The sequence below is a fragment of the Rutidosis leptorrhynchoides genome, chromosome 2 (assembly GCF_046630445.1).
Source record: "Rutidosis leptorrhynchoides isolate AG116_Rl617_1_P2 chromosome 2, CSIRO_AGI_Rlap_v1, whole genome shotgun sequence".
NCBI classification, from domain to species: Eukaryota; Viridiplantae; Streptophyta; class Magnoliopsida; order Asterales; family Asteraceae; genus Rutidosis; species Rutidosis leptorrhynchoides.
The window spans coordinates 342664289-342691383 of record NC_092334.1 but is presented as its reverse complement, the minus strand read 5'-3'; the positions used below and the strand labels follow the sequence as shown (position 1 = coordinate 342691383).

Here is a 27095-nt window from a genome sequence, read left to right as displayed (position 1 = left end):
CTAATATAGCGTTAAGCTTTGTTTAAAAAGATTCCCTGTGGAACGAACCGGACTTACTAAAAACTACACTACTGTACGATTAGGTACACTGCCTATAAGTGTTGTAGCAAGGTTTAAGTATATCCATTCTCTAAATAAATAAATATCTTGTGTAAAATTGTATCGTATTTAATAGTATTTCTTGTAAAAATTAATAGCTATTTTATATACACCTCGCACGACATCATATGTTTTGAACGAAACTCGTAAAACGGCTGATGTGGGCCCCGTTTTGTAAAACTCATTTTATGATTGAATCGTATGAGTTTTTCATATTAGAACATGTTGTGAAAAGCGTTTCGTCTAAATATGTCGGGAAGTGGGAGATCTTTATTTGAAAATGAACAAAACCGGACAGAACTGAAATTGGCCTGTGCGCGCCGCGCACCCTGAGGTGGTGCGTGTGGCACACTATTCTGAATAAAAAAAAATTTGTTTCTTTCGCTTGTTCGGTTGGTTATTGGTTTGGGTTGTTACAAGTGGTATCAGAGCATGGTCTAAGGGATTTAGGCAACTTGAGATAGGTGCCTAGACTTAGACTTGATTGTGTGTGCGCTTTATGCGGGACTTGTAGGATTTCGGGTCGGACCGGGAGTGGTTAGTGTCTAGGTTTATGTGAACTAACCTTGCGCTAATTGTTTTGTGTTGTGGTTGCAATCATCAAGTGAGCTAGACGTTGTACTAGCAAGTTAATGCGACGTGCTCGCATAACAATGATTAGCTACCATTGTTACGAGTTCAAATCGTGTCAAACAAGCAATGTACAAAGAATGTCAAGCAAGATGGGGCGGTGTGGTATATGTATGTCGTTTCCTTTACGTTTCATTGTTTAATCGGTGTGCATTCTTTAGAATGAAGACGGAAGATGGGATCAAAATGGACGCGCCTACTCATGAAAGGAAGGATGAGTTAACGGTGAGGGTTGAGGCCGTGCTCGGACAATATGTCTTGGGTTTGGTCAACGAGGTTAGACAAGTTGTCAAGGAGTCAATCGAAGGACGAGTAACCGAATTGGTCCGAGACCAAGTGACTAAGATTGTAAAGGAAGAGTTTGAGAATGGGTTTTCCGAACCTCGAGGTAGTGGTGATGAAGAAGTACTTGCAAGGTTAGAGTCAAGTGCTCCTGGTAAGAGGACGAGAAGTGCGCCTGAAGGCGTTCGAAACGTGAAAAAGATGAGTAAGAGAGGTTACATACCTTCGTGCTATAATTGTGCACAACGGGGTCATTTGTCGCGTGATTGTACAAATGCGCCTTCAAACAACGACATGTGTTTTAAGTGTCGGAAAGAGGGACACCGCAAGTCGAAGTGTCCCGAGTCATTTAATGATCAAGGTAAAGGTGTAATGGAGAGTGCGGGTAGCAAGAGGAAGGGAATGTCGGGCTCCAGTATGTCTAAATGCTATAATTGTGGACAAGAGGGACATAAGTCTCGCGAGTGTCCATCGGGCAAGACAGTGTGTTTTTATTGTCGGAAGGAAGGGCACTGGAAGTCAGAATGTCCCGAATTAGTTGATAGACAGATTTGTAAGTTGGGAGATTTCGCGCCTACGTGTTATAATTGTCTACAACGAGGTCATTTGGCACAGGATTGTGTGAGTATACCTTTAAGCACGATCAAGTGCTTTATTTGCCAGAAGGAGGGACACCGAAAGTCAGAGTGTTCTGAATCGTTTGCCGATCGGATTAAGAGGTTAGAGCACGAGTATTCGATGGATAGTAAAGCATGGAAGTCCAACGATGCTGCCTCAGTGTAACATCCTCATTCGGGCCTAGATGTAAGATTACTAATGTGCCCTTAAGTTAGTGTAGTGTTATTATATGCTTTTATTTTTATTTAATGTTTGGTATTATTTAATGATGAGGTTAGGACCAGTTTGTGACAAGGGTCACAGAACAGGTTTATTTACTTAATTTGGACTTCGTTTGGGTTGCCAAATGATGTACGAAAGATATCAGATAACTGATAAATACCCGTGTGCCACACAGTGTGGGATTTTAACCCACTTTTGATGCCTTATGCAGTGCATTTCTTGCACTTTCCAGACCCTTCCCAAATATTACCCCGTACCTAAATTCTTCCCCTTTGAAACCCTAATTGCTAAAACTAGTTCTTGAGCTCAAATTGTTCTTGGAATCGTGTTCTTTGTTGTCTACTGATTCTAACAAGGTAAGAAACATGTGTTTTTGTGTTCAATTCATGGTTAAATTCATAGTTTTGTGTAAGTTTTGTAAAAAGCTTGATTTTGTGTCAAAACCCATGAATTTGATGTTTTTATAGTCCAAACTTTGTGGGTTTATAGTCTATAACATGTAGTGATTGAGTTGTGGTAAGTTTTGGTGTCGAAAATGAGCTCTAGATCGAGTTTTGGCGATTTTAGCTTGAAGTCCGTAACTTGTGTTCAGCTTCTGAAGAAGATGAACACAGTCGGTCGACTGTCGGTCGACAGTCGACCGACTGAGGGTTGAACCGGCCGATTAACGAAGACAACCGACCGACTGAGAATTACATTCGGCCGATTGATGTAATACCAAGTGAGTCGACCGACTGAGAAGGTCAGTCGACCGATTGTGTAGACAGTCGACCGACTGTCAGTGTCAGTCGACCGACTGAGTGTCCAGGGCAGAATATTTTACCAAAGTGTTGAGTTTTAGCCGTTATGCTGCCCGTTTGTATTTTGATAATTTTGATGTAAATTTTGAAAGTGCATAAGCGTTAAGGAGAAAAATTTTAGCGGACAGTTTTTCTGACAAAAATTTTTATATTGTGTTATTTGGTGTTAACGGACAGAAACTAACTTGTGTATATGTTTTCTCAGGAGAAAAGGAGAAAGAGAAGGTTCAGTGATTAGATAGCTGAATACCTTCTCGTTTGCTGGTATTTGGTGAGTGGGACTAACTGGAGAATATAGTATATAGAAGCATGTTATATTATGATTGTCATGCTTGCTAGATATACTTATTGTTGTGATTAGTTAGTACCTTGTGATGACTGCATGTTAGTTGATGCTTGTCTACTGGAGCCCAGTGCGTCCCTATCTTGTGGTAGCCTAATTCGATAGGAGAGATCAACCTGCGGGTTGGGTTCCTCATGTGGTAGCCTATTTGCATCCGTGTAGTATATGTTTGAATGACGCGTACGTCGCGTGTGGATGATTTATGCAGCACGGTATGTAGGAGGAACTTCCGGTAAACCCCAGCCCGATCAACTGGAGGTTAATGGTTTGGCCGAACCGCCGGAGTCTCTGTAGACTGCACTACTGGGTGATGTTTGTGTGTTAGACTATGTGACATGATTAGTATAACACTTATGTATGCTATGGCCTGTAGTTAGTCGTACTCACTTAGCTTCGTGCTAATTCCCCTCCATCTCCTACCTGCAGGTTATTAGCTTTTGTAGATTATGCTTTTGGGGAGAAGACGGGCTTGCGATGTTGTGTTTGACAATGAAGAAACTCTGATGTGTCTTTTCTGTTAAAACTAAATTTTGTTGTAATGTCACGTGACACCAGATGTATTAGTTTAATGCTAGCTGTCAAATGTTTTGGATATGTAAATATTATATGTTTATGTTATTATAATGGTTCAATTAACATAAATGCTTCCGCCACGTATTTAAAAAAAAAAAATCAGCGGTGTCACACTCAGGTACTTTTGTTTTCGATACAAATATGCCTTATGATAAATTATTGAGTATCGATGGATTCGAGTATGCGTTAGGAGACTTAATCCTCGTTTCGAGATCTAACTGTGAACGTGCATGTAATTAGTACCCATAAGGGTCCGAGGTTAGTGAACTCGGTGACGATCTGATTTGTTAACGAGTTCGATGACGGTGCACCGGGGTGATGCTTGAGTCGTTGACTCGTGACAGTGTGACCTGGGTCGAATGCATTGTGTAAATACGTAGTATAGTTATGGGTAGCATTCCTAATGGAATTTCCCTACATTGACGATTGGAGGGACGGACGAAGGGCGTAAGACTTAACTTTTTGAAGCATTCCTTAGTGTTTGGGAAAATGTTTCTACCAAGCCATGGAGACGGGCTTCGGTGTTCGGATGTTAGAACGTGTTCGCTTTCGTGAGGAAGTTGATGAACCATGAGGTTCGTCGGGTGGATGAAACCATTACGACCAAGTGTTTGATCTAGATGAATGTTGGTAATGGAGTCTACGGAACGCAACGTTAGGTGCCTCTTTCATACCTACTAGCGTGGTATTCGACTCCGATGTTGTTCCGATTACAGCGAACAAAGGGTACCGGCAAGAAATCCTTAGGTGTTCTAGTGACGGTGTGGAAGTTACAAGCGATAGCAACTCGATGATTTCTAGGGTAATACTTGTACGGTTAGGTAAGTGCTTCGGTTGAAGTAGCAAAGGATAATCCAAAATCCTTCGTATGCTCAAGGGTGGAGCAAAGTTTGGCGATGTGCGTGTTATGAGATGCAAGATGGGTGAACCTCGTCTCTCTTTTACGAGATGGTTGTGTAAGACGCGAGTACCGCGATTTTTATGATAACATTGTTCACTCTTTTACCAGAGTATAAGCATAGGTGTATTGTCGGTCAGACAAATTCGGGTATAATGGGTCGAATGAACCAACTAGCTGGAAAAGTCTACCCTGCAGGTAGCGGCATTTTGTTATACGAGGTACGGGTTATGTTGGCATTAGGTCGTTGCTTAATTGATGTCAACGGGTGAAAGTGGGCGTCGATTTTATGGCAAAATGAGTTCTCGAGAGTTCGTGGGCTATGATCGATGAGGAGATTGGTCGTATAGTTCGGTGCGCTATGCCGTGGCTCTATAGTTTGAGCCTTTTGTTGTCTAGGCCTTGCGTTGTAGGTTTTTGGGTCGCTAAGCTCGTTTAAGTGAGACCCGTAGGATTTATCGATGGTGTCGTGTATTGTTGCGCGTGTAAGAGTTCAACAACTAAGTGTATGGTGATGAAACCATGTAAGGGGTAGCCAGAATGCAAATATATGTTTGATGGTATTGACATATTGGATTTGTATCCACGTGTTAAATTAGTGATTTGGTGAGTAAATTGTCGGGTGACCTCCCGGCGTAAGGATTCGGCTTTTCAAAGGCTACATGATACAATATGGTGAGTGATTCCGTAAGATCTCACTCTTCGTTAACCACAATTACGATTCGATGCAGTGCGTGTAGCGAGTGTTCGTAGGCTTGCTGTGAGAAGGTAATCATGATGATAGTTATGACGAAGTTGGAAGAGTATAAGCCTTGGTGTACCAAGCATCTCCTTAGGGATGAGTTGAAAGGGAAATAGGCTAGTTGTGCGACCTAGATGAATTGTGACTAGCGGGTGTCGCTAGAAAGTTGTGGGCATTGGTCCGTAAGGTTCTAGGAAATTGCTTGACTTCGAGTAGTCAGAAGACGCATGACCCGAGAGTAGGCCCCGTAAGGGTCGAGCTCTTGATGACTCGGTGATAGTAATAGGAGTTGCATAACACCGCGTCAGGTGCCTCCTCATATCTGCTAGTGAAATGCTCCACTCCGACGGTGTGATTACAATGATTTTGGGGTACCGGTGAGAAACCCGAAGATACAACTGTGGTTTATTGTGGTGTTTAGCGGGCGTTAACACTTAACTGATTTGAAAGATTGAGGTTCGAATACCTTATAGTGAGTCCTTGGAAGGCTATTGTGTATGACCAACGTTGAAAAAGGTAATGTGCGTTGTGGAATGTCGAAATTCCGTGGGGTGTTACCATCTTGACGGTGAAAGTATGGGGTTAAAACCCTACATGGGGGAGTCAGGTACCGGAGAATGGGGAGAAATCCCTATCTAGTAGACGTGATAAGCGAATGGTTGTCGCTTATTTAGGAAAGGGAGACTTTGATGATCTTCGAAAAAGTCCCAAGTTGGACTTTGGAATGAATTGTGAAAGTAGCTAGCGACGTGAGTCAAAATAGCGAATTTCCTGATGGTAGTTACGGGAGATTTTAGGAAGGCGTCGAGATGATTCCCGAGTATTCTATGGTTGGAAGCTGTGATGATGTAGGTCGTCAGGAGATTATTCCATTTTTGGGCCGACTGTGAATATATTGTACGAGTTGGATACTCGGTGTAGAGCAAACGGTTGTGATTGTTTGGTCTCGTGGGATGGTTACCCTTGTTCGTTATAATATGATGCGTTAGTGTACGAAGCGAGAACCCGAAATGGGTGATTACTACATGTGTAACCCCGCACTGGAGGCGGAAATGTTCAAAGGTAGAAGTGCTTAACTTCTAGTATTTGGTGCGGATCAAGAGGACGTGATCCAATCTAAGTGGGGGAGAGTTGTAAGACCTTAATATTTATTGTACAGAGATATAAATAGGGTACATGAAGTGTGAGTAACCTTGTGTATTTAAACAGAAGTCAGAGAGTGATCTGGGCAAGGTGCGCTCAGCGCACACCTAATGGTGCGCTTGGTGCACTGTTCACTGTAGCCGGGTTCTGCTTGTTTTAATCAGATATTTTAATGGGATTTTTGGTAATTTCACTTGGGGATGAGTTAAAGACTACCAGATCAGTTTGGGGAGAGTCATTACTCCATTATCAACAACCTTATCCTCTTCCACTTCAATTTCAGAGAGAGAGAGAGTGAGATTCTTGTGTGAGAAAGTTCAAGCAAGGGAAGAAGGAGCTAGTTTTGGGTCTTAGCTCGGGTTATAAAGTTGTTCATCTCATCTCTAGCTACGTTTTGGTTGTAGTGGTATGTTTTAACTTTAATTTCCTTCCTTTGATTTTGTGTAAGGGTCAGGGTTTGGGTAAATGAAGAACATAAAACCCATATTTGGTGATTTTGGGTGTTCTTGGCTAAGATCGAGTCATGAGGACTCAAGAATTGCTAACCTAAGATTTTGAAATGATAAATGAGTTTATGAGTCATAATTGGTTAGTTAATTGCTAGCACACCTAGTTAATAAAATGAATGGTTACTATGTGAGTTAGTGGATGACCCGAAATGGGTATGTTGGCTTTAAAATGGTCAAAAGAGTAACGATTGACCTAGTGGGGGAAAGAAGGGTATGAAATACCCTAAATGTATATTAGTTAGTGTGTTGGACCTTAAGCACTAGCTTTTAGTGGTTAATAATGGTCTTGATCTTAAATGGGCGGTTTTGGTGAAAATGGGGCATTTAATGCATTTAAGTCATTAAATGCACATGTGTGAACTGTTGGTATTTAGTCCAACTAGTTTGTGTGTTGATTGAAGTACTTATTATATTAGGTACTTTGCTTTGAAGATTGCGGAAGTATAAAACCGTTACCAAATCGTTAAGGTGAGTGGAATGATTATATGCGTATGTATATAATGTATTTATTTGTATGCTATGGTATGAACCAAAGATTCGGTAGTGCCATAGTATGTGCATTGTGCTATAATGTGAACCAAAGAGCCGGTAGTGTCATAGTACGTGTGTTATAGTGTGAACCAAAGAGCCGGTAGCACTACGACACGAGTTGTTAGAGTGTGAACCAAAGAGCCGGTAGCACTTTAACGCGAGTATGACTCGGGTTGTGATGTGAACAAAGAGCCGGTAGCATCATAACCAATGCGTATGGTGTGAACCAAAGAGCCGGTAGCACCATGACGCGAGAATGGTTAACCATGGTTGTGTATCGTTTTGTAGCATATTGTATTATGTCGATTATATGTTATTGATTACGCTAGTTGCGATTTGTTGGAGATTATTAGCTTTGTACATGAGATGGTATGCTAATTGTATTGCTAGCGTGTATGCAGTATATGTGTAAGTGATTGCAAGTAGATATATTATATATATATGGGTATGACTATTGCATTCACTAAGCTTTGGTTATCCTCTCGTTGTTTATCTTTTTATAGGCTCCTGCGGAGACAATGGTAAGGGAATTCGTATGGATTAGAGATCCCGCTTTATTTGTAGGGAACACTTTTGGATGTTATAGCTTTTAGAGTTTGCCCGAGATTTGGGTAGTTTAACCCCAAAACACCATGCTCATAGTGTCGTTTGGAATTTAAACTCTTATGGTCGAACTTGTATGTTTTGAACGAAACTCGTAAAACGGTTGATGTGGGCCCCATTTTGTAAAACTCATTTTATGATTGAATCGTATGAGTTTTTCATATTAGAACATGTTGTGAAAAGCGTTTCGTCTAAATATGTCGGGAAGTGGGAGATCTTTATTTGAAAATGAACAAAACCGGACAGAACTGAAATTGGCCTGTGCGTGCCGCGCACCCTGAGGTGGTGCGCGTGGCGCAATATTCTGATTTAAAAAAAAATTTGTTTCTTTCGCGTGTTCGGTTGGTTATTGGTTTGGGTTGTTACAAGCAACAACATAAAAAAATATTACCGTATCAAACGATCCCTATTAAGCCGTCATCAGATCATCATCAAAATCATATAACTTTATTATCATAATAAACATGGTAACCGTAATCATAATCATCATGTTTATCAGCATCGAACATCTCACTATCGTTTCCATCATCATCATCATCAAATCATCGACATCTTTATCATCAATATCATAATCATGATCATCATCATACTTAATTCCTAACTTCTATTGTCGTCATCATTATAAATCTCATTGTTAACCAACATCATCCTTATGTATAGCTTCTTGGCCCACCACGATAACCAACTCACGATCGAAGATATTAAGTCTAATATGACAACCGAATCACAATCATTGTTGTGGGTTTGCTTTTGATTAAATTTATATAAAAAGGTTGCTGCAAGTGGAAATTAGAATCCAAGGAAAACGTCTCCCTTATGACCCCTCCACTCATTTTTTTTATTCACACAAGCAATGTATCAGTATTAATATCATCATTTATCATAATTCAAGTAATATCATCATTGTTATTTCATGATCATAAAAAAATATGTATGTGTGGCATCAACCTGCCTCGCTGTGCAGCAGATCATATTAGCTTAAATAATAGTCACAACAGTCGAGTAGAAGTAGAAGGCAACGCACGTATAGCAGCAGAAGTGAAAAAAAAATGGTGATGTGGTGTTTGAAGGTGACTGTTGTCGACGGAGGTGGTGAGATGGCTACGGCTCAAGTGGAAACAGAATCATTATATGAGCTCGATTAATGTAACAGTTTAAGGGGTTTGGTGGTGGTCGTTAAAACTATACGAGTTAGGATGGTGATTGTGCAAAGTTGTGATCAAGATGGTGACGGTTTGTAAGTGGTTATTAGTGGTTGGGTTTAAACAAGAAATAGGAATAAAATACGCAAGTGATGATGCTTTGTGATTCAAATGGAAACAAAAAGAGAGAAATTAATGAGATGATGATAGTGATGTCTTATGAGAATGGAAAGTGGTACAGTGGTTTAAAGTTAGCATACGGTTGTGATGGATGTTTGAGTCAACAGAATGAAACAGAAGTAGATGTGCAGGTGGTGGGTTTGTGATAATAGTTAGCGATGGGGTGGTAGCTTGTTGGTTCATGGTGGTTTTGTTGATGAATCCGTAAACAGAAAAACCAAATAAGCAAGATTAACGATGATATATGGTGGTGTTCAAAACGGTTTTTAATGGTTTAAATCGAAACATATAAGCAGTAGTTGATGAATGACGTTTAAGTGGTGAGTTGATCGATATGATGGTGTGGTGATCTTGGTGCATTTTGCTGTAATTGAACAAGGAAACAGGAGCATGATCAAACAAAAGAAAGAAAAAGAAAGTGGAACGGTTTGAGGATAAAAGGTGGTAAAACTCAGCGATGGATCTCGTTCCTTTTTGCATCACGAGATAATTGGTGGTGCACTCTTCACAAGCTCCTTGTTCTTCCATGGGAACCATTTAATTTAATCTAAAACTTGTATTAAGAACCCACTCCATTTGTGGTTCACAAAAAAATGCAGAAAAGTGGTTTGATGAGTAGTTGTTGCAAGTGGAGTAAGGGTCTAGTAGTATATAAATAAATAAGAAAATAAAAGAAGTATGTTGAAAGCTCGAGATTGAAAGGAACGGTTAACAACACAACACAGTAATATGATATATCATAATTTGATTGATTCATATGTCAGTATGTATAATATGTATATTATATATATAAATAAATAGATGGTAGTTTGATTAATTGATTCACAAGCGAAACAGTTATTCTAATTTATCAATCATGCATGGTAACAATCCACTTTTCATATAATATAGAATTAGAAACGTGTTATTTTGTTAGCCGTCATCATTTACGGACAAAATTTCGTACTCCGTTGTTAATCAGTGGCGGATAAAAGTGTTCAGAAAAATCCCATATTTTTAAATTAACTATATTTATTTATTTTGGTCATTATGGTATAAAATTAAGTCATTAACTATTAAATAAAAATTACATTAATTATTCACTCCCAACCCTAAGTAAAATATAGTTATTATTAACATTTATCAAATAAATTCTAAATATATTATTAATAAGCCTATAATTTATAAAACTCCTTTTTGAATCACCGTTTATTTAAAAATTATATAAGTTTGAATTTAACTTGCTTAATATCCATCGAAACATCAAACGAGTATTACAAGCATTTAGTATTTATTTTTAATATACTTTATTTATATATAGAGATATATTTTAAATAATAATTATTATAATATCCTATTTTTATTTTATTAATTTTAAATATCAACAACATATAATATTTCAAATTATATTTCGAATTATTATTTATACATACATATACACATATCTATTTACAATTATTTGTTCGTGAATCGTCGAGAGCAGTCGAAGGTCAATTGAATATATGAACATCGTTTCAAAATTTTCTAGACTCAACATTACATACTTTGCTTATCGTGTCAGAATTATAATAAGATTAAGTTTAAATTTGGTCGGAAATTTCCGAGTCGTCACAATGTTCACGTGCCCAATATCGTTGCGAGCTATCTTTATGATGGGGATGGCAAAAAGGCGGGTAAGCCGAGTGTGGGTGGGGGTTATGTAACAAAGATTGCGAAGTTTTTGAACATTGATTTTACCGGTTTAGAGAAGCTACCGATGAGTCCACTTTCCACCCTTGATTGGAAGGGTGGACACATTTTGTTAAACGAAAATGAGGTTTACGTTAAGTGGTATGAACAACAACAACAACAACAACCCGAGGTTATTGAAGAAGAGGAGATTGAACGTCTCTGGGGAGACAATGTGAATGTTGGTCATGGTCATTACGCACATGGTGCGGGTTCTAGTGGGGCGGGAAGTTCGGGAACCGGAGGGTTACCCGAGTCATGGTTTTTGGAGCAATTTGGTAACATAAACCTACAAAGCCAAATTCAACATTGAGTTGCGCAAAGGTTGGCAATCCCATGTTTTACTACTATCTCATGATGAACCTAATGCTATTTGGCCACCCGAGCCCTCGGTCCAACCCTACAACCGTAGCTAACCATTCTCACCGCACCCACCCCCTTATGACCCACAAACCGCGTACCGTGAAGCTATGAAAGTTCAAGAATTTGAGCCAATGAGACAAGCTCAAGAGGAGCAAGAGAGGCAAAGGAGGCAAAACCAACAATACCAAGGTGTAAGCTCGGGCGGTGGCCCATTTGGTTTATGGTGAATTTGGTATCTTTTATTTCATGATCCTTATATTTGTGGTATGTTTGAAGTAAAACATTTATGTTGGCATGTGATTCGTTATGTTTGAGTTGTGAAACAATTATGAATGTTTGTGGTTCTTTATGTTGGATGTTATGTGGTAAACTTGGAATTGTGAGATGCGGTTTGTATGCATTTAATTTGGTAGTTTGGATTATTGTAATGATTTGATACTTATGCATGTATGATATTCGTGTGTGGATGCTATTGTGGATGTTTGTGTTTTCTTTTACTTGTTTGTCGATCTTAGTGGCAGGATACACTTTTTGATAGTTGATCCAAGCCTGACATTAAGTTCAGGCGTCAAGCTCATCGATATGCAAATTTTTGGTGACTATGTTTATTCCGAATGGTGACAACAAGATCATTTGATCTATTCCGGTTTTTATTTCTTCTGTCTTCTATTCTATTTCATAATGTCCCTCAATTTTTCTACTTTTATCGTTCAATGCAATGAGGGCATTGCATCAAACTAAAGGTATGGGGAGAGTAAATCTCGGGTCATTTTGAACTTTTAGGATATAACTTGTCACATACGCACTACAAGGATAACACTTGCAATGTTGATTATTTTTGGAACAAGTTTTTACCATTACATTAACTTATATCTTAAACAATCAAATGGTAACAAAACTTGTAATTTGTTTCAACTTAAAGAAAAGTAAAGTTTTTTCCTTGCGCTTCAAATATAAGGATGTAAAGTCTTCATTTTGTAATTGTAATTGTCAAAGTGAAAGTAAAGTCTTTCACTTTCAAATAATTTTTGTGCTCAAATGATGAAATCAAAAGAAAAATCAAAGTTGTTTTTTTGCATAGAAGTAAAGTCTTCCATGTGTGTTCTAAAACCAAGTGTTTAAAGCTTTAAGCTTTGACACTTCCGGATGATTCAAGTTCATCCATTTTTAGGGAGTCAAGTCTCCCGATTGTCGCATTACTTGGTGTGAGATACTTCCTAATCCACACCATTTTTATTGACATTGGTTGTCTCATCATTTCATGATATTTCAACCGATGAATCATACCGTGGGAAGAGGAGCCTTGAGCTTCACAATGTGCTTTCCTTTTTAGGAGCAATGGCTTCGTGCTAGTGTTGCTAGACAACACACGCCATAGCCAAAAGCTATGGCACCTTTGTTTGATCAATTATGGAGGGGTAGTTTCTACTTCCTACCCTTTCTCAAAATAAGCATAAAAGCTTGTTATGTGGGAAGTAGTCGAGTGAATAAATGCTTTAAGCTTTGACACTCCAGGAAGAGTCGAGTCCTCCCATTTGTTGTTTTGGAAGTCAAGTCTTCCAAACTTGAAAGTAAAGTCTTCCAAGTTAAGTTGTGTACCAAAAAGGCCTAAGCTTGAAAGTAAAGTCTTTCAAGTACCGCGCAATAGACCCACCGTTAAACTCGCACCCAAGGTAGTTACTTCTCCATCGCTATTGGCACCGAGTAGTATGTTTACGGGGAAAGTAGCTACCCGTGCGTCCGTCCCAAAACCGGGGTGGCTAAGATAGCTTTTGTCTCATCGCCTTCAAATACAAGAAGGTAGTTCACTTTTGTGATATACCGGGGCATTGGCTATCCGTGCGGTTGTCCCAAAACTGAAATGGCTTTGGAATGCACAAAGCTTGAAACGAAAATTCTCGGAAGACTTGTCTCGTTTCACAACTTGACTCATTTTCCCTTTCTAAAATGAAAATGGTTTTTTTTAAAAGCCTTGTCTTCCTTAAGGCTAAAACGGTTTTCTTGGATAACTCATGCAACTTGGTGCTCCATTTAACCAAAGTGAAGCTTGTGGGTGATTTTTTTTTTATCGATTGTGATGCGAAGAATTAGATAGTGGAGATGAAACTCGATGATTTTATGGTTTAAAGAAGTTCCTAGAAAGGTTTGCACTAATAAAGCTCGAATCTTGATTTGATTACTCTTAATTGTACAATCTTGTGGATACTTGAACCTTTCTAGGATGTATATTTGTTTGTTTGATTGATTGTTTGAAGAGTTGTGGAGATGTGGAGATGTTAGTTTAGGCTTGAATTGAGATTTATTTGGAGGATTTTTGGCAAAATGAAGATTGTTTGAAGCACTGAGTTGAGTTTTTGCTAGAAGAAGAAGAATAGATGATGTTATGCTTGGTCCTTTGCAAATCCAAGTGTTGCAGTTCATTCTAGCCATCAAAGTGCACATTCATGGAGGTATCATTTATTGCCTAACTATTGCATTTTGGCGTTGATCATTGATTGCTATTTATCTCCAAGTCTTGTTTGTGGTTATGCTTGCTTGAGGACAAGCAAGGTTCAAATGTAGGGGGTTTGATATTGCTCGAATTATACACATTTTACCTCGCAATATCTATCTCATTTCATTCGGTTTTTAGGATCTTTGAGCCCGAAAGTTATATATTTGCGCAAAAGTGTCGGTTCAAGGCTAAAAGCTCATATTGGTGTAAAATTGACCAAAATCTAGCCAAAATTAGTGAACCAAAGTGCAGGGCATGATTTAAAGTAAAAAGGGATTGCAAAATGGGCAATTCCAAGTGAAAAATGAAGATTTTAGAAGTGCAGCAGAGTGGTGTGGCGCACCAAATCCAAAAGGTGGCGCACCTTAACACTAAAAAGCCAAATTTCAAATTTAGAACTTGAATATTAGAATTTCAATTATAAGGTGCGGTGCACCAGCCTTAGGGTGTGGCGCACCTGGTCCCACATTATAAGGTGCGACGCACCTTGCTGTTCTTGGGTGCAGAATTTTACAAAGTATAAAAGGCATAAGATAGGGTTCCAAAGGAGAGAGCTGCAGTTTTTGTCACGATTTTCACCAAAAATAACCTAATTTCATCATCCAAGTGGAGATTAAAGCTAATTTGGAGGATCAAGCAAAAGCTCAAGCAATCTCATCATTAGATTTACTTAGTTTTCTCATTTGGGTTGTAATCTCCACCGTTATTTATCTAGTTTTGGATTGAATACTTGTAATAGTTTAACATGATGTTTATTTATGCTTTTGATTAGTGTAATTTTACCCATGCTTGGCTAATTTGATTGTGTTTGCTTATCTATGAATCTCTAGTGTAAGGATTTTGCCCCAAATTCATTGAATAAAGTTGTCTTAATGAAATACATGAGCAAGTGTTATTGTGTTAGCTATAGATCCATTTTTATGCATTTGTTTTAGGTTTTACTTTGATTACATAGATTGTGTAGCTCTCTAAGTGATTTGAGTAGTGAAACAATTTGTGCTTCAACACTTTAAGTGATCTAGACAACTAAATTGGGGATTTCAAGTGATTGTATTTTTAGTTTGTGTTGGTTTTCAATTAGCCTTTAGTCAACATAGTGGTGTTCGATTATCTTAAGTGATTTTGATAGTTGAAGGGTTCTAAATGATTTCAACCCAAGCATAATCTCAATGACCGCTCATAGTTAACTTGATCTTAGAATACGATGCTTATGTGAGTTCGCAAAGTGTGATTTGATTAAGGTTTGGTAGTGATGCTAAACATCTAATAGTTCAACAACTAATGCGATAGCAAATTGGGTAAAATGGAGCAATCCAAACATAGAGAGGATTAGGTAAGTGAACACTACTTAGTTAATTGATTTAGATCCCAATATTTAATTACTTGCTACTTGTTGCTAGTTATAATTGTTAGTTTAAGCTTTGTTTATTTGTGCAAGTTTAGTTGATAGTTAAAATATCAAAACCCCCAATCAAACAAACTCTAGGACAATTAATAGTTTCAATTATTTGACTTACACCGCTCTCTTGGGACGAATACTTACACAAAAAGTGCTATAATAATCGGGTCTTAAGTGCTCGTTAATTGTGCGTTCTTATTTGTAGTGTTTGAATCTTTTATAAATTTGAGGGTAATTGATGCATTGTGCAACACGCATCAGGGGGTCAACTGATTGAAATGGTACATCTAACTATCTTTTCGGGTTTAATATTAATATTCATCAAACTTTGATGGTCTATTTGTAGAACTGGTTTCAAGGTATGATGTGTTCATGAAGTTGTCCATTTTAGTGATTATGATACAATATATTAAAGCTTAAAGCTCTGATACTAGTTGTTAGTCTTGATTAACAACATAAAGTATTATAGGAGTGAATACAATCTTTTTGTTAAAATATAATCGTTTAAATATTTAAAAATAGATTTCATGTAAATTAACAAGAGTCAATGTCATTTTCAAATTATTTTTTTATTGTTATAAAATCTCAAAGAATCACGATTATTTTATAGAAGAATTGATAATCGGTTGATACATATTATTACACCTTGATAGCTTAGAACACAGTGAAGCATATACAAATTTTACAGACTAGAGTTAATTTAAGCTCCCACAACACTATCTATGTGTATTTATTTATAGAGAGTTTATTGTCCCAGTATAACTCTATTGACCACTGGTCCAAAACTTCATTTGTACTTTGGTCGACAGGTTTGGTAGAAAGCTGGTGCGGGCATGTGGCGTTCTTTTTTGTTTTGTAGCTAATTCAGGAACACCCCAAAAAGGTCGAACAAATTAATTGAATAAACAATTGGAATGTTGTGTTCTCAGAGCGTTGACAAGTATATCAATGAACGACACATGCGATATACCTCTTCATTCCACGTTGTCTTGTAAAGTCACTTGTCACCGCCAACTTGTAACTTTCTATCTTCAACTTAATCTTCGATGTCAGTTGACATGCTTGATTAGACAACACATGAAACAAACTATGTCTTTTAAGAATAGACATAGTATGTCTAAGTGTTTGATGTCGCTGGTTCATTTGGTTCTTCTAGAAATCTTCTGATGGTTCTCCAACAAACATTTGTTAAGTCTTCAGAAGGAACCCGGGTGTTGTCTATCTTGTGATGATAGTACATGCTGCGCAACTAAATGTAACACCCCGTCAAAAATCCCTTTAACGGAATGTTAACTCTGGTCCCAGTGCTTGGCTTGACTTCTACGTAACAGCAATATTCTACAGCGGAAGCAATTAATACCTGAGAATAAAAACACGCAAAACAGGTCAAAAAATAATGTTGGTGAATCTACAGGTTTAAAGTTAAGTAACAGTATCTGAAAAACAGTTATCAGAAAAATAGTTTAGTTTCCTTGACCACGAGATTTTAACGTTTGCATAATCTGAGCACCTGAATACTAGCAATGACCCGAGTATAGAAGCCACTATACCCGCCTTTACCTCCTAAAATGTTATACACTTGTTCGAGTGTACTTAATGTTCAAAATAAATGCACCACAGTTATTATAGCGGGTGAGGTTGTCAACCTAACGGATCCATCCATCTAAATTGTGCTTACACCGATGGTATTAAAAGTATGCAAGCTAGAGGCTTTGTGAACAAAGTCAATATGCATATATAGTACTCGTGTCAATACAAAATCATTTGATAATGTAAGTATAACAGCATGTATTCTCATCCCTGAAAACATGTAAAAAGCGGGACTGTACACTCACCTTTGAATAAGCTTGGATGAAAGATAAAACTTGTACGGTTTACAGCTGAATAATGCAACCTAAGTATACGTATTCAGGTTGGTCAATATATGTATCTTACATAAGGGTGGTTTCATAGTATAAGTTGTCTTATTGCTCGACTCGACGCGTTTCAAAGTAAAAGTCAACATTTAGTCAAGTAATTCATGCAAGTCAAACAAAGTCAACCGAAAGTCAAACTTGGTCAATGTGGTCAATTAAAGTGTACATCAATAGGTTCATGTCAAATGTTGGTCAACATGTCAAACCTAAGTCAAACAATACGTTTCAGGTCATGAATGATCATTTTCACAATTTTCGTTTATCGTTGTGCACAAAGTTCATGAACACGTAGCATACTTAGCACAATATCTCATAGTACAAACTTCACGTAAACATGGAAAACTCCAGATCATAAATATACTTAAAATCGATTCCAAAAAGTCCATCCAGGGACTCATACGATAATTAAAAGTCAGAAATCAGAAGAGGTACATTTGGGGTTTGTCCAGTCAGTTTCTGACTACGCACTGATTTCGTTTTGGCTATAATCAGAGTTAGGGACATGCAATTGATATAATACCAGTGGCCATAGTTCAAGGACAAGTCAAAGTAACACATATCAAAAATCTAGCAAATGTTGTTAAGCCAATTTGTACAGTTTATTCATGCAAGTTGAATGTTCAGTTTTTCAGCTCAAATCAGAATCCACATAAAGTACGGCTCTATTGTGCCAAATTCATAAGGTTTCAGATATTGACATAAACTAACAATAAGTCACACATCATGTTAAAATTCATATTCCAGAAGTTTACATGCTCAATCAATAAACACAATCCACAGAGTATAAAACAGAGAGCAATTTACAGATTCGATTCTAGTTTAGTTAGTCACATTTGCACGCGATTATCCGAAGATCTAGATACAATTAGCCTATGATATCTACATGAAAGGTGAATTAATTTTTGTGTACATTTCAAATATGCAAATCCTTAATCACAGAAGTTAAAACATTTTATCATACAAGGTTATTTTCATGCAAGTGCTGTATAAAACTACTTTTACACTAATTCAAGCATATCTCGGGATTTACATAAGCAAACGACATGATATCCTAGTCTAAATTGAGTGTTTTTAAATTATCTTTCCAATGGTATAAGTTTCACATGCCAATTCGTGGTCTATCAAACCCAGATTTCTGATCAATCACAAAATCACAACGTTAATTTCAATTAAGTATAACTTGATCATCCGGAAACGAAATCAAGCGAATCCAAAGCATAAACTCAATAGTTATTCGCAAGGAATCTGAATATAATATAATAATTAACATTTGAAAAACTTAATTTTTCTGATCATGCAAAAACAAATTCGTTTTTAAACCCTAACGCATCAAACAATTAATATAACGATTTAACACGTACGCGTATGGACTTGAGAAATTGACAACATAACTATGAAACTTTATTAAAAATCAGATTTTTAAGATTAGGGTTTATGTAATTATACCTTTGATCACCAAATAGATTACACCTATGCATAGAGAACGATGGGAATTACAATCTTTGTGTTTGAGGTTTGAGCAAAAGATCAATTTTTGATGGTGCTAGGGTTGGTGGTGTGCTCGTCGATCAAGAAGGGAGGGAGAGGGAAAAAGCTGTCGACTGGAACAATTTTGGGAGGGTTATGAGAAGTGTTTAGGTTAACAAGTCTTAAATACTAGAGTTTAATTATCACTAATTACAAACAAGTCCCCTAAGTTGCCAAAAATTAAAATATAAGGGGGGAGGGGAGTGGGGTCGGCCGAATGGGGCCCAAGAGAGGTGCCCGGCTCGTGTTTTGCAATTCCTTGTATACGTGGTCCGTTTTAAGTGTCGTTTAGTTGTACCGAGGGCCCGGAACGCTAAACCAATCGTTAAACGCAACCAATTATTTAATTTATTAAAAACCCAATAAATTAAATATTTTTAAAAAGTTACTACCTCCGTCTCATTCCAATAGTCTAGTATTCCATTTTGGGCTGTCCCAAATTAATAGTCCACTTCCATAAATAGAAAGGAAAGAAGATATTTCATTGGTGGATTTGGAGAGAGAAGATATTTCATTGGTGGAGAAATGAAGTTAGTGGGATTTCCTAAAACTGCGTGTTTTTTGTCTGTGGACTATTGGAATGAGACGGAGGTAGTAATAATTAATAAATTAATTATTAAAATAAACCCGAGCGTTTCGTTGCCCAAAAAGCCGTTATCAAAATCGTATCGTTTTTATCGTATTTCATTATCCGAAATATTTATTTGAATTAATATCAACCCATATTAATTATTGTAACCATCAAATATGCATTTATTACACGTAAACGGACAAAAGTTAAATAATCGCCGTTAAGTAAACTAACGGAAGGTTAACGAAAGTAACGGAAAAAGTATGGTTGTTACACTAAACACTAAGACACAACATGAAATGCCATGTTTATACTTAGAACAACGGATAAAATACAATTAGTGTTCATTACTATATTTTGTCATGATTAAATCATTAAAACAATTACTTACTCAACACTTTGTGTATCATTACATTTTGGGCCAAGAATTTAGATATGATTGCAAAATGGTGGTCAAGGGTGAATTCGAATAAGCGAGACAAATGGAGGTCGATGATGGTGTCTTCTTTTGGATCCTCCTTTCGTGGCAAATTGATGTTCAATGTCTATTCTTTGAATACTTCAAATTATATCCGATATGAAAAGATTGATTAACTTACAACATATGAAATCAATGGGTGATGTTTTCGGGCCTCATGCATGGAAATGGAAGTTGGGGAGGGATGCACTAATTTCATTTTGGAATCGTAACATAGCTTTGAAGCATTTCATTGCATTATTTTGTCTATGTTTCATTCAAGATGTTCCTGTTTTTATTTTTCGTTTCCCTCACTGTTTGGCTTTAATGCAACTGGTGGGGTCTCCAGTCATGATTACCTTTTTCGCATGATTGGTTTGTTGGCATAGGAACTAATGGCAAGATGGTTTGGAGAATGATCAGTTCGACTACAATATAGGCCATTTGGATTGCTAGAAGTTATTTTGTTTTAGTGGAAAATACACATGATGGTCAAGCATATTTCAAAACATCAAACCAAAGGTGTTCGTATGGCCTACTACTTCAGATATTACAACGGTCATCAATTTTATGTATGCGATCTTATTCATGGTTGCTTTGTCGATCGGCTTTGGGTGCTCAAGGTGTTAATTTGTTTACTGTTAACAATTGACTTCGCCCTCTGCTATCTTTTAGAAGTCTTCATTCTATTGATAAATGGATTCCTATTTATTTAATTTCCCTTTTTTGTGAAAAAAATGACTATGTGTAATGTATCTGATATTTAATATACTAATAATATTTGGTTGCTTTAGAAAAAAAAAGGTATAGCTAACTTTTTTAAATAATTGAATTTTAACTTTTAGATAAACTTATAAATTTAAATTTAAACTATTGATTTAGATGATAATATTATATTTTATTGAATTTCCATATGTATCAGAATTTCAAGACTCTAACTATTGAATAAATAGTATAAATAAAAACCACACCATATGTTTTTTCACATAATATTAATTAATTAATAGATTAAAATTTATAAAATCTATATATATAATATAAAAGTGACTCCTTGAGTCATAAATGAGGGCACTAAAACCTCTTAATTTAATCATTTACAACTAAAAAAACATTTTTCCTTATTTCCTACTTAATTTTATAATAAGGTAATAATTAAAAAGATAAAAGAATTAGAAAATTCATTAATAATAATATCTAAGTTTTAATCCTTTCATTTTCCATGTATTAAATTGATTAATTTCAATCCTTTCATTATTCTTATAATAAATAAATAAGTTTTAACCTTTTCATTTTCTTTATATTAAATAAGTTATTATAATGTTGCCTATAAATACTCATTATTCATTTTCACAATACACATTTTTCATTTCACCACATACATTGCAAATACTAATTAATAATTGATAGAGTTTTATATATGTTAGTTCTTAATTATCATCATCATCAATTTAGTAAGATTATTTCATCATGTAATGTTGTATATTCATCTATCACACGAACGTTAGACTTATGCTACGGTATGACTTTATTAACAAGTTATTGGTGTACATGAGTATTTTTCTATTATCATGTGAAATTTATCCGTTTTGATAGTTGTTTAGAGTTCATATATATATATATATATATATATATATATATATATATATATATATATATATATATATATATATGTATGTGTGTGTGTGTGTGTGTATATATATATATATATATATATATATATATATATATATATATATGTGTGTGTGTGTGTGTGTATATTAGATTTGTATGTGATTTATATTATTATTGTATACTATCTTTGGTGTTACTTTTAAATCGATTATAGATCTTCGTCAATAATGTATTTGTTGTGTTTTTAATTATTTATTATTATTATTATTATTATTATTATTATTATTATTATTATTATTATTATTATTATTATTATTATTATTATTATTATTATTATTATTATTATTATTATTATTGTTTAGGTTTCTTTTATTGTTAATATGAAGTGATGTCAACATCTTACTCGGACAAGTTTAAAATATTACAACATTAAGGGACAAAGCATTGCGGAGTATTTCCTATTGCGAATATGTACATATATTAGAGAACACAAATTGTTTCATTTTTGTATTGGATTGTAAGTATGATTTATTTAATTTAGCTTTTCTCTTGATGTTCAATATTTCCTTTTAACTTGTATTATTAAATATTTTCATTAGCAATTATTTGCATCATATAGTTCTTTGATAATGGATAAAGAATTTATGCCTTCTTTTTGTATCATATTTGTTATGGATGTAGGTTACAAATATTAAAGAATGCAAATTTTTTTACTATTCTATTGAATTGAATGTACGTTTTGTTTAATTTGACTTTTATCTTGATTCTTAATATTTTTTATGTTTTATTATTAAACTTAATCTTTTAGCAATCATTTACATCATAGAGTTCTTTGATAGATAATATGATAAAAAAAAAATTATGCCTTCTATACATGGATCAGTGTTGCAAATCTCCAGAGATCTCCCCGAGATCTCCCCCGAGATCTCGTTTTTAGAAGGCAACCGAGACGATATGTTCATCTCCCGAGATTTCTCGGTCAACGGGGTCAAACTTAGTCAAAACCAAGATTTCTCGAATTTTCTTGCTAATTTGTAAGATTTTCTTGTAAAATTCTTAATTTCTAAGATTTTCTCGCTCATTTCTCGGATATTGTTGTAAAATATCGTAAAAACGTATATAAGTATACATATATTTATGTTTTATGTACTTTTTTAGTAAAACAACTACAAAGTCAACGTAAGTCAACGTCCGAGATCTCCCCGAGATTATTCCGAGATGCCGAGATCTCCCTAAAAAGTCCAAACGAGATCTCCCCGAGATCCGAGTTCTCCAACCTTGACATGGATAATACTTACTTCATATGATGATGAATAACAATATAACATTATTATTATGATAAATTATAGTAAAATGATTATAAATCTAATTAACGATAGTAAAAAAAAATTGATTCTTGAATAACAAAGATAATTTAACATGTATTGAATAAGTTAACCATATTATATGTTATGTTTGATCGAGTAGCTATTACGGAGTAGTTTAATTAGCATATAATTGTTACTTTTACTACATCAAGTTTAATATTAACCAGCTTATTATTAAATATTAAGTGAATACTTACTACGTATCAAATATTTGAGTTTTCATGTAACTATAATTACTTAATTATTACTCATAATAGATGTGTTTAAGAAAATAAAAATATAAAGATGGTAAAAATAGTTGATTAATTAATCAGGATAAGACAATTTAGAACTAAAAAATTAATAATAAAATGTTGCGTATAAAGTCTTTCAGTTTGATTATTGATATTAAGTTATTATCATACATTTGATCCTAAATATTTTTAATCATAACTAAAATTGATGCATGTTATGCATAATAACAATAGTTTTAAACTTTTCATTTTTCCTAAACATTCATAATAACTTTATGTTATGTCATAAATAATAACAATAGTTTTAACCTTTTCACTTACCTTATATATAGTACCTAATTAAATTGATAGTCATTGTTGTCTTCAAATACTATTTTTCATTTTTCACCTCACTACACTTTTCAAATGAAATAATGACACTTTTCAAATGAAACAATTGATAGAGTTATATAAACACACGTTTTTATCATTATTTTTTAAGATGTTTGATCTTCTATATAGTATTTGGTTGTGATATATATATATATATATATATATATATATATATATATATATATATATATATATATATATATAAACATACATAAATCAATTTGTGTCGTCTATTGTGAATGTATATATATATATATATATATATATATATATATATATATATATATATATATATATATATATATATATATATATATATATATATTCACAATAGATGACACAAATTGATTTACGTATGTTTATATTCAAATATTCCAGATTCGTATTGTTAACCGTCGACATAAATCGCTTCACGTACCAACATTACAAGTGCGATGCAACAACGCTTACCATATTCGTGCAACGCACGGGCAATGCACCTAGTATTATGTGAATTTGTGTATTATATATTATCCTTATATACTAATTGTGATGAGGATAACCACTGTTCAAAAGGGCCTTTTGGTCATTTCATTTCCCCCTCTTCTTTCATATTTTCTTTTACATTCACAAAATCGATTTCGGTACTATATGATTCAGTACCGGTACTCCCGATATAATTACCGAAATACAAAATGAATAAATATGGTCATGACAATCGTCATTTTAACATCAGAAAATACTTACCATCACATGAGCACAGTGTATTCCATATTAAACCACTTGCTCAATTAATAATTGCCTTCATATTAGTGAAGTTATTAACATAACTTATACATTATGGAATATCTCCTGGACTTAACTAGCATTCTGATTATTCTCTACCTGAAGGTAGAGTTATTGGTTTATGTTTGGGATGGCTCTTTGTTTTTGTATAGCAATGTTTAGTTTGTAAATGCCTTCTATTTTCTGTTTGTCTTAACATGTTTGATCCTTATTGTGTGTTTGTTTGTATTATGTGGATTATCATCAAATTGGATTTCACTTTTATTAATCCATTTTTATCAAAACAGATAAATTAAATAAACAACTGGAGGTACATACAACAAACACGTTAGTGATGAAAATCACACTTGCTTTTGCCATATCTATGTTTAACTTAGGGCCTGTTTACTTATGTATTATTGGGCTGAGGTGAATGTTTTACTTATTCGGTAAGTTCACATGGGTGTTTACTTGGGCCTCAAATTATTGAAATGCCTATATGGATGTATTTCTCGGTCATATGGATATTAGCTCTTGTCCCCATATGTCTCTTCTTTTTCCCACTTTTTCTCAACACTACCCTTCTCCTTATCTACTTCTCTTACCTTCATGCTTATCTTTCAAGAATACATCTGCTGAAGAACTTTTTTTTCGGTAATTCCACTATTCTTTTTATGAGATTATGTATTTTTTATAATCTGTAATGTTGATATTTTAGATTAATCAAATATCATTGTGATTATTTTTAAAGATGAGAGATGATGTTCTTAATTAGTGCATGTGTTTTTGTGTCTTTAAGGTGTTTGATGAAAGTCCTAAAAGAAAATAATTTAGATATTCATCTTTTCATAAATTCCAGGGTTTTTAAGTTTTCAATTTTTAGGGTTTTGGTTCAAACAAATTTATCTTTAAATTTGGAAGATCTCGTTGTGTATATGTATCCATTGCATTGTTTGTTGTTTTGCACTCTCGAATTTACTACTCCGTATCTTGTATAATGTATGAGTGGAATATAAAACCAAGACATACCTTGATTAGGTAGAATGTAAATTTATGGTACTGTTAAAAAGGAGAAACAAAGTTGAGTATAGTATAAAAATCTAGAAACCATGGTCGTTTAGATAGAACATTTTACTTTTATCTTTGTATGTACATATCTCATGGTTTATATTGAACATTTTACTCATATCTTTGTATGTACACGTCTCATGGTTTATATACAGATGGAACAAGGAAGTGAAGTAACAAATCGGAGAAGGGTTAGAGTTAGTTGGAAGGATCCACATGTAGAAAAAACATTTATGGAAGCATGTCTTCAAGAAATTGCACGTAGCGGGCGAGAATGAGGTGGTTTAAAACCACTTTCATGGAAGAAAGTTGGTCAGGTCCTAAAAGAAACTCACAAAGTTGATGTTGATCGTGAACATATGACAAATCATTTAAGCTACTTGAAGGGAAAATATCAAGCATGGTTGAAATTGAAAAATAAGACTGGAAATGTTTATGATTCGTCCACCAACACATTTAACTTGACTGATGAAGAATAGGAGATAGAGTGCACGGTGATTACTCTTACTTAATACATTTAAGCTAGTTGTTCTCACATTTATGCTACATAATATATTTAAGCTAGCTGATGTTCTACTTAATACATTTAAGTAGAACAACTATTTGATGTTGTTCTACTTAATACATTACTATTACTAATATATTTAAGGTAGCTGTTGTTCTACTAACACATTTAAGTTACATAATGGTAATGTTCTCACATTCTAAACATCAACCTATTGCTCTCATTTGTAATATATTTGATGCACAACTATTTGATGGTGTAGGCAAGAGTCAGTTAGAACTACCCAACTAGTACATCCTGATCTTTTTGCACAACTTTGATGGTGTGGTTGCAAACGGTATTCAAAGTTATGGACCGCATTCAATTGCACCTATGCTGGAAGTATCGAATATTGAACATGTGGCAGTTGAACTAGTCGAAGAAGGTACACAACCAATGGCATGTTCATCTCGTACTCAATCTAAAAAAAGGAAAGAAATGGAAAGGAAGCGGTGTCTCTTATTGAAGAGCAAATTGTGGGCGTTCTATCGTTGGTGGCTGCAAAATATGCTAAACCGGATCATCTTACGGTTAACGAGTGCCTAACTAAACTGGACGAGCTTGGATGGGAATCTAATGACTTGTTATATGATGCAACACTTGCCATTTTTAGTGAAGACAACCCAACAAATAGGACAATTTGGATGAAGCTAAAACCGGAAAGGTGCGAGAATTGGGTGAAAAATCTTGCACTCATTAAAGGTCTACCGGTGTAAGTTAAATATGCTACCATGGTATATTTTGTTTTATTTGGGTAAAATGTTGGTTTAGTGAAGAAAATTCATCAATTGGACCTGTATTTTGATAACTACATATTTTGCACTAGTATTTGGTAATTGTATTTTGAGATAACTGTATATGAGAATGGGTTGTAATTTTGTATGTAATATTTATGTTATCGTGTTATGTAATGTTGTTGTCTTCTCAGTAGTATAATTGCGCATGTATCTTAACTTCGTGTTGCACATTTGATATACGATAAATTTGCTTGCTTTTATGTTATTTGGTTACAGATGTTAATAAACATGTGTAGTTAATCACCTAAAACACAATTACATTAAAGGATTTAAATTATTGAAATGTAATTTCTCGTTTAAAGAAAAAAGCTGAAATTTATAACATGTTCATTGATTATTAGGATTATAAGCTCATGTATAATACATTAGCAAAATTTTTACATAACAAGGTTAAAATGGTCATTTGATGTTATTCAGACTTTTCATTCGGCACAAAAGTAAACAACTATTTGTTTATTATATTCACTATATAACTGCTCATTATCCATTCTGTCATCTATATCCGTACAGGACTTAATGAAAAGTTTAGTAAACATGCCCTTAATCAATTCTTCAGTTCCTATTACCTGAGATTTTTAGTTTTCGACATGTAAGATTTCGGTACAATACG

The 27095-nt window shown here is 34.9% G+C and overlaps 1 long non-coding RNA gene across 1 annotated transcript; it reads left to right on the top strand.

The window, feature by feature from the left end:
- The first annotated feature begins 24626 nt into the window (after positions 1–24626).
- LOC139891935 (uncharacterized) lies at positions 24627–26545 on the top strand. The gene is made up of 3 exons (XR_011773921.1): positions 24627–24730; positions 25300–25638; positions 25912–26545. It is a non-coding gene; the product is annotated as an uncharacterized lncRNA (long non-coding RNA).
- The last annotated feature ends 550 nt before the right edge of the window (positions 26546–27095 follow it).